The sequence below is a fragment of the Ammospiza caudacuta genome, chromosome 33, assembly GCF_027887145.1.
Source record: "Ammospiza caudacuta isolate bAmmCau1 chromosome 33, bAmmCau1.pri, whole genome shotgun sequence".
Lineage (NCBI taxonomy): Eukaryota > Metazoa > Chordata > Aves > Passeriformes > Passerellidae > Ammospiza > Ammospiza caudacuta.
This window is the reverse complement of record NC_080625.1, coordinates 1,923,721-1,932,408: the sequence shown is the minus strand read 5'-3', so window position 1 is coordinate 1,932,408 and position 8,688 is coordinate 1,923,721. Positions and strand designations below refer to the sequence as shown.

The 8,688-nt window shown below is 56.5% G+C and overlaps 1 pseudogene; it reads left to right on the top strand.

Annotated features, from left to right (window-relative positions):
* Positions 1-286: 286 nt before the first annotated feature.
* Positions 287-2,357, top strand: LOC131570193 (zinc finger protein 239-like; annotated as a pseudogene).
* The last annotated feature ends 6,331 nt before the right edge of the window (positions 2,358-8,688 follow it).

Here is an 8,688-nt window from a genome sequence, read left to right as displayed (position 1 = left end):
GGGATGTTTGGAGACTGAAGAAGTCCAAGGCTGAGCAGAAAAGGCCCCCTGGGGGGACATCGGGGGTGGCGGTGGCGGCTACCGGCAGAGGCAGCCTGGAGGAGCAGAGCCCTGTGTCCCCCAGGAGCCCAAAGGGGGGAGCCCAGAGAGGGGGGAGCAGCGCCATTGGCAGGAGCCTCAAGAGCCTGGAGAGGGGCAGGGGGGACTCCTTGGAGCCGCTGCAGCCCAGAGCAGAGAATGAGGGGAGAAGGGAGCCCGGGAGCCCAAACAGCCCCGGCATCCCGAAATGGGGAGAGCGAAGCGGGGGGAGCTTTTGGCATTGCTGGGACTGCCAGCAGCCTGGGCAGGGCGGGCACCAGGCACAAGGGGGACCCTCAATCCAAGCGTGACCCCAGCAGCTGGGACGGGGGAATCCCTGAACAGCAAAGGGGAAGGACCAGGGATGGGGAACTCCTGGGAGGCTTTTTCAGGGCTGAATCTGGGTGTTTGGGAGGTTTTTCTGGAGCCCAGGTGGCCAGTGATTGTAGAGATGAACTCGGGCACAGGGACCTTCAAACTCAGTGTGTGCTGGGGAAGGTGAAACAGGAAAGCCTTATAAATATGATTGTCTTGAAAAAGATTTTGAGAATATAGAAAGTGTAAGGAAGACTGAAATGAAAGCAAGATCTGATATACCTTAGTTAGTGAACAATTGGAAAACAATGGTGTGGCCCAACTGAAGGTAATTCCCCTTTTGATGAAACAATTCCCTCTGCTTGATGACAGGTCCAAGGGTCAGAGCAGACCCCACTAGCTCAATAGAAGGGGTCCAAAGAGGAGTTTTTAGGGTGTAAAATGTAACAGAGTTTGGTGATGTAATGATTCTTACACACTGTATGTAAATTCTGTAGGATTTGTATCTTGTACTAGATTGGTTGGTGAGAAATAGGATATTCAACACAGAAGAAAATTTATTGTGTTATAATCGGAACGTTGCTCTCTTATGCTCTTGCCTGTCTTATTCTTTTACCCTCTCACCCTCTCTACCCCTCTCTTCTCTCGGGCCAGCTCAGAGCTGTGCCTGGCAGCTCCAAGCAGGGCCCTGCACCCAGGCCCTTTGCAATAAACCGCAAGTTCCACGACCTGGCTGCAGAGATCTCTCGTCTCCGTCCGTCCCAACCATCCTACCCCCGACACTCCTACAAACGCGCTCATCCCTTATTTTCCCCAAACCAGGATTTCCCATTGCCAAGGCCTGGGAGGCTGCGAGGAAGAGGAAGATGCCCCGGGACACTGAGGCAGGTGAGGAGGAAGTCAGTGCCCCTTTCCCCTCTGTGCTGCTCCATCTCCCAGCCCAGCCCAGCCCCGGCTGCAGCTCAGGCCTGGGGGGATCTCCTTGCCCTTGCCTGTGGCATGGAGGCAAATCGCACCCTGTCCTTGTCCTTCCTCCCCCAGAGCAGGAGCTGAGCATGGAGAGCAGGGAGGACAAATGCCCACGGCAGAACCTGGTGGAAGAGGCCGTTTTGAGTGGCTCCACGGCGCAGGAAGCCAACGGGGAGGAAAAGCCCCGGAGATGCCGCACGAGGAGGGGCTGCAAATGCAGCTGGCAGGAATCTGAAGGGGAAAGAGCCAGCCTGGGCCGGGAAGGCGGCTGGAGACGGAGCCAGAGCTCGGAGCTGGTGCTCCATGAGCAGCTCCATGATGGGGAGAAGCCCCACACGTGCGTGGAGTGTGGGAAGAGCTTCAGGCGGAACTGTGACCTGATTGTGCACCAGAGGATCCACACTGGGGAGAAGCCCTATGAGTGTGGGGAGTGTGGGAAGAGCTTCAGGGAGAGCTCCAGCCTGATCAAGCACCAGAGGATCCACACTGGAGAAAGGCCGTACAAGTGTTCTGAGTGTGGGATGTGCTTCAGCCAGAGCTCCAGCCTGGTCACCCACCAGAGGACCCACACTGGGGAGAGGCCCTACGAGTGTTCCAAGTGTGGGAAGAGGTTTCAGACCAGCTTCGTTCTCCTCCAGCACTATCGGATTCACAGAGAGGAGAGGCCCTTCCAATGCCCCGACTGCGGGAAGGGATTCAAGGACAATTCCGCCCTCATCACCCACCGGCGCATCCACACAGGGGAGAGGCTCTATGAGTGTGATAAATGCAGGAAAAGGTTTCCGACCAGCTCCAGACTCATCCGGCACTATCGGATTCACACAGAGGAGAGGCCCTTCCAGTGCCCCAACTGTGGGAAGGGATTCAAGCACAACTCCACCCTCATTACCCACCAGCGCATCCACACTGGGGAGAGGCCCTACGAGTGTCCCCAGTGTGGGAAGAGCTTCTCCAGCAGCTCTCACTTGACCCGGCACCAACAGAGGCACCGGTAAGGGAAGCCCTGTAAGTGCCCCAAGTGCGGGCAGAGCTTTGTGCACTGCTCCAGCTCCATCCCCCACTGGAGGAGGCACTTTGGGCACAGCCCTGGTCACTCACATTCCCTGTGATCCATGTTGGGAACACACCTGGCTGCTTCTCCTATTGGTTTGGCCTTAATTTTCCTCTGCTTCACCTTCATCCTTTAAAAACACCCAAAACTGGGTTAAATGAAGGAAATTCATCGTATATATCTGACGTTGCATAATTTCTCAGTTGTTTTAGAGGGAATTTAGGATTTGGGGACGCGTTCTGTGTCAAGTCCTGCTGTTGCCTAGAGGAAGGAATTTGATCTCACCCTCCTTATGTTGCTAAGAACTCCTCCCCTGACCCCAACCCCAACTCCACCCTTGGGATATCCTATAAAAACTCCACGGCTCTGCCTTTGCCCTGTCTTTGGGAGGTAAGGAATGGATTCCCAAAGGATCAGCCCTTTTCCCACTGTATTCCAAGCGGATGAACCTGTTTCACTGGATTCCCAGAGGATTCTGACTCTGTCACTGTTTTTTTTTTTCATTTGTACTACTGGAGTTCTATTTTTGATTTTTCCTAATAAAAAGCTGTTATTTCTACTCCCATATCTTTGCCTGTGAGCTCCTTAATTTCAAAAGTATTTAATATTTTTATAGTTTATAATAATAATAATAATAATAATAGTAATAATAATAGTAGTAGTAGTAGTAGTAGTAGTAGTAGTCGTAGTAAAAGGGAGGGAGTGTACATTTATAGTTCCTGAAATATATAAACTGGTTTTTGGATATACAACAGGCTGATGTAATTAAAATCAGATTAATTAGGGTGTCCCCGAAAATAACTAGGGCGGTCTTGGTGGCCAGAACAACTTTTGCTAAGTTGTCCTTGTCTCGCATGATATCAGCCTGTTGCCTATTCATCAACTTTTTGCATATCCATAAAGTACGTTACATATTCCAGGAACAAAATTGGCTTCATCCTGTTCGGGGGTCCCACCTCCCTCCCAGCTCAATTTGGGAAGTCCCATCTCCCTCCCAGCTCAGTTTTGGGATCCCATTCCCCGCTATCTCAATTTGGGGGTCCCTCTGATTGGCTGGAAATTACCCCGCGCGGTCTCTGAGTATTTACCGCAGTGAAAGGCCTTGGTCTGTGCCTGGCAAGTGATGAGTCAGAGTCGGGCCAGGCGCTGATTGGCTGAAAATCGCTGAGCGGGGCCAGTGCTCTGAGTTTCTGCCCAGCAACTGGATCGTCATCAGTGCCATGCGTTCTGACTGGTCGGGATCTGTTTTGGGGTGGGGATGGTAGGAACTGGGGTTACTTGGGGTTTCTTTGGGTTTAATTGGGGTTTGTTTGGGGTTTATTTGGGGTCGTTTATGGACTATTTAGGGTTTATCTTGGGTTTTACTTGGTTTATTTGGAAGTATTTGGGTTTATTTGAAAGTGTTTGGGTTTGTTTGGCTTCTTTGGAATTATTTGAGGTTCTTGGGGGTTATGTTGTTGTATATGAAATTATTTTTTAGTTGTATTTGAAATTATTTGGGGTTTTTTTGACTTAATTTGGAAGGCTTTTTTTGGTTTTTTGGGGTAATTTGTATTTGTTTGGGGTTATTTGGCGGACTTTTAGGTATTGTTTGGAGGTTTTTTGCGGTTTATTTCAAGTATTTGGGGGTTATTTGGGTTATTTGGGGTCATGTGGGTTCAAAAAACTGGGAATATTTCTCCTGCAAAAAATGTGAATTTTTCCTTAAAAATTCGAGACTTTTTCCCCAAAACACTGGGAATGTTCCCTTAAAAATCACCGGCTTCTCCCAGCCAATAGCGGCGCGTCCTGCCCCAAACCATCCAATCACTGCACTTCATCTCCCAAATTAACGAATCATGGCGCACCCCGCCCCAAACCATCCAATCACCGCGGGTCTTCCCTCAGGAACACCGTCCTCCCCATGCGCCGATCCAACCAATCACCACAGGTCTCCCATCAGCTACTCCTGCCTCTCTCAAGCTGAACCAACCAATCACTGGGCATCTCCCCTCAGCAGCGCCTGCCTCTCTTTCCTCAATCTAACCAATCACCGGGCGTCTTCCCGCAGCAACTCCCGCCCTCCTCGCGCCGCTCCAGCCAATCAGAGCCGAGTACGAAGCAGCGCCCCCTGACCCCGGGGCCGGGCATGGAGCGGGCGCCCCCTCCCCCCCCACCTCGTCCCCGGGACCCCCTCAGGGACCCCCGGGAGCCGCCCCGGGCTCGGGCGGGTCCTGCGGGAGGCGCTGGAGAGAGCGGGGGAGGCGCTGAGAGAGGACGGGGGGCTCCGGGAGCTGCTGAGGAGGCGCAGGGACAGGTGAGGGGTCCTGGAGGGGTCGTGAGGGGAATTTGGGGAGGGGTCTTGAGGAAGTTTGGGGGGTATTTGGGGAGGGTCTGGGGGGAACTTGAGGGTGTTTTAGCGGGGTCTGGGGGTGCTGGGGGGCTTTGGAGGGGAATTTGGGGAGGGGTCCTCGGGGGGTGTCACGATCCTCACGGACGGGTTTTGTGATGGTTCGTGGATTTGATCTCAGGGTGCAAAAAGAACCGACACGGTACAAGGGGGTTTGCAGTGATAATTGAAACAAGTGCACCTTTATTGAATGACCACAGCAAAATGCGACAGAGGGATTAAGGGAGAGAAAAAGATAGAGGAAGAGAGACAAAAGAGAGAGAGAGAGAAAGAGAGAGGGGATAGAGCTGCCAAACGTAGAGACGAAGTCCTTTGGTCCAGTCCAGTTGAGGATCCGCCTGTTGCGTTGGGGAGGTCGCAGAGGCCCAGTTCATCTGGACCCCAATTATACTCTTTTTCATTGGGGCAAGGGGGATGGATTTTGCAGCCGAAACAAAGGTAGTTTATTGTATCTTCGGGGGGGTGGGGGGGTGGGAAATAAGGGTACACACAGTCCAAGTTTGTCAGCAGGCGAGAGTCATTGTTTTCGTTGTCCACTGCCTACACCTGCAACTTCCACCTTCCTTTGGGCAGCTTTTCTTCCCCACCCTGTACACCTCCCCCGAGTTGGAGCTTTCAGTCCCAGTCTCTGGAAGAAGGTGAGAGGGGCCTTCTCACATAGGGATTTCATGTCTCAGTCTCTTGATGAACAGGTTTCTTTCATTTCTTTCCCTGGCAGGGAGAAAAAGGCACCATTGCTCCTGGGCCGGGCGGGCAAACCTCTCCCAGGGCTCACTGGCAGAGCTCTGCTCTGCTCCCGAGCAGCCCGGGGGCGCTTTGGGAGGCGGCTGTTCCCAGGCACCCTCCTCTGCCGGCCTTTTCCAGTCTGCTCATCCCTCCCTTGGTGACAAGGCCCTGCCGCCCATGAGCACGGGGACGGTGTGCGGTGTTGCGGGCACGAAGGAGAGGGGCGGTGGGGAGAACGAGGTCTCACCTGGCCAGCAGACCCACTGCACAGTGGTGGGTGTCGGCACGGAGCAGCGTGTCCCAGGCACGCTTGCGTTCCATGGACAGCACCACGTGCTCATAGCGCATTTGGCAGAGCAGGGCCTTCAGGGTCTGCAGCGCAAAGCTGTGTGCAGAGCAAAGGCCAGGTCATGCTGGGAGCCCTGGCTCCTGCCCTGGGGCATGGGAGGGATGGGGAGACTGGGAGGACTGGCACGGAGCACCTGTTGGGGTTGGTGGAGAGGCTGTGTTGCTCCTGGCATCCCTGCCAGAAGGTCTCAACCTCTTCTGGCATCTCCTGCGTGCTGATGTAAGCTTGGAAGAGCAGATGCAGAAAGAGACTGGGGAAATACTCCAGCACAACAGGCGAGCACCAGGCCAGATTGAAGATTTTCCACAGTGCCACGGTTGCCTGCAAGAAATAAAACAGCCAGAGACAACACTCAGTGGCCAAGACATCCACGTGGCAGGGCCCGAGCGTGCGAGGGAGAGGCTGGGGGAGACACGGGGGGAGCAGCCGGCCTGGTGCCCCTGAGCCCTGCCCCTAAGGCAGGATTCAGCTCAGTGCCTAAGGCAGGGAGATGCAGCTGGGGGGAGCACAGAGAGCTGGCTGCTGAAGAGGCGGCCTTGGGGCTGGCAAAGGCAGGCACCAGAAACTCACAGCCAGGGCAAAGACTCCTGCGTTGTCCCCATCGGAGGTGCACACGCTGTGCACTGGCCAGGCGCTCAGCACATGGAGGAGCAGCTGCAGCGCCGGCTCCGCAGTCCTGCTCGAGGACATGATGGTTCCCCACATGGTGGCGGCAGCTCTGTGGGCTCAGAGCTCTGTGTCAGGGCGGGCTCGGCCACAGCGCCGTGGCCTGGGCAGCTGCAGGGCCCCGCGCTGGCCCTCAGCCCTGCCTCTGCCCACTGCCCCTGGCCGGCAGCGGCCAGCCAGCCCACATGGGTACAGGCCCCGAGGGGCAGGGAGGGAGTGTGGCACCAGGCTCAGGAGCTGACATGGCAGCACTGGAAAACAGAGGAGCCAGAGGATCCTGGAACTGCCCGCCTGTCTGGCAGTCAGCAGGGACAGGCTCTACAGGGTGACGGGCCAGTGAAGCCTAAGACCTCAAGGCACATGGGGCTGCCCTACCTGTCACACGATGGGGCCCAGTGCAAGAGGGTGATCAGCACGTCACAGGGGTGTTCCTGGGTCAGCTCCAGAAGGGCCTTGTCCAGCCTGTGCCCAGCAGCCTCATTGGCCATGAGCCACTGGTGGATGTACCTCACCATGGCGGGCACCTGCAGAGGGCACGGGGAGACTCGCAGAGCTGCCAGAGCAGCAACTTCCCCTGAGAAGTGCTTCCCTTCCAACCGCATTGGGCCGGGCCTCAAAGGCCGAGGGAGCCCGGCAGAGCCAGCTGGAGGCGCCACACCACTGCTGGGGCCATGGAGCCCTTGCCCCAGGCTGCTTACTTGCGTTGGATTGGAGCCACCCTTCTCCACAAGCAAATCCAGCATGGCAGCACCGGTCTCGGCATCGAGGAACGGAAGGTTGGCCAAGACACCCGTGCCCACACCGGCGGTGTCTTCCTGCCAAAGGCACGTGTTGAATTCACATAGGGTCTTGCAGGAGAAGGGCAGCAAGGGAGGGAGAATCCATGGAGCGCTCCAAGCCTGGTGCTTGGCTGAGCAGTGCCAGCAGGCCCAGCCCAGGTGGGGATGGCCGCAGGTACCTGCGCCGTTCTGCCCAAGCGGCCACGGGCGGCTTCCTGTTCTTGTGTCCGGTCCTTGGCTGCATCTGGCAAAGAGCGAGCGCAGCCAGAGCTGAGGGGCTGCGGGAGAGGCCAGAGAACACAGCCCAGCCCTGAGCTCCCCAGGCAGGGAGAGCCTTGGGATGCCCCGGGGGATGGAGCACGGCTGCCAGGTGCTCCAGCCCAGCTTCTGTCCTATCCATGGATATGTCCACAGGGATGGGATGGGATGGGATGGGATGAGATGGGATGGGATGGGATGGGATGGGATGGGATGGGATGGGATGGGATGGGATGGGATGGGATGGGGCCAAGCTGGCTGCAGGCACCAGCCCTGTGGCCCAGCTCTGACACTCACGCTCCTGCAGCAGCTGGAACTGCTCCAGTTCTTCAGGCTGCTGTGCTGAGGTAGCTCCAGCCTCTTCCTCCTCCAGCCAGGCCAGCTTGGGCACACTGTGGGGTCTCTGCTCCATGTCACTCTTTGCAGTTAGGAGTGCTTGCTGAAGCAGAGAGGCCTCGGAAGGGCTGAAGATGATCAAGTGCTGCAGTTGTGCCCTGAAGGCACCTGCAACAGAGGAGCCTCAGGAAGGCTACAGGACAGGAAGTCCTGCAGTCTGTCCTCGAGGGCAGCAGCAAGAGAGAAGTCTCAGGAAGGAAATAGGACTGCAAGTCCCACAGTCTGTCCTCGAGGGCACCGGCCGCAGGGATGGCAGACGCTTGGGAAATGCTCCACGTCACCGAGTCCCGCAGCCTGGCCTCGAGGTCAGCTGCACAGGGAATGCCTGGGAAAAGCTCCGGGTCAGCAAGGAACGGGCTGGCTGTGTGGGGGCTCCTCACAGCACTGCTCTGTCCCGTCCTGTCCCGTCGCGTGCACCGAGCACTGTGGCGTGGCCATGGCGCCGCCAGCACCTACGTCACGGCGTGTCACAAAGGGTCACCCTTGCACACTCTGTCCCTTTCCATCCCACGGTGACCACGGTGCACTGTGTTACAGAGAGCCCCAGAACACACCTCCACGTGCCCTGGGGACACCCCCACCCCACCGAAACTGCCCCAGCTTGCAGGCAAGACCTTGCCCCAAGTGTTGAAGACACAGCCCAGCAGGAACTTTAGCAACAGCCCAAACAAGAAGCAGCTGCTCCTCTGCTCTGCCTGCCCACCGGTCCCCC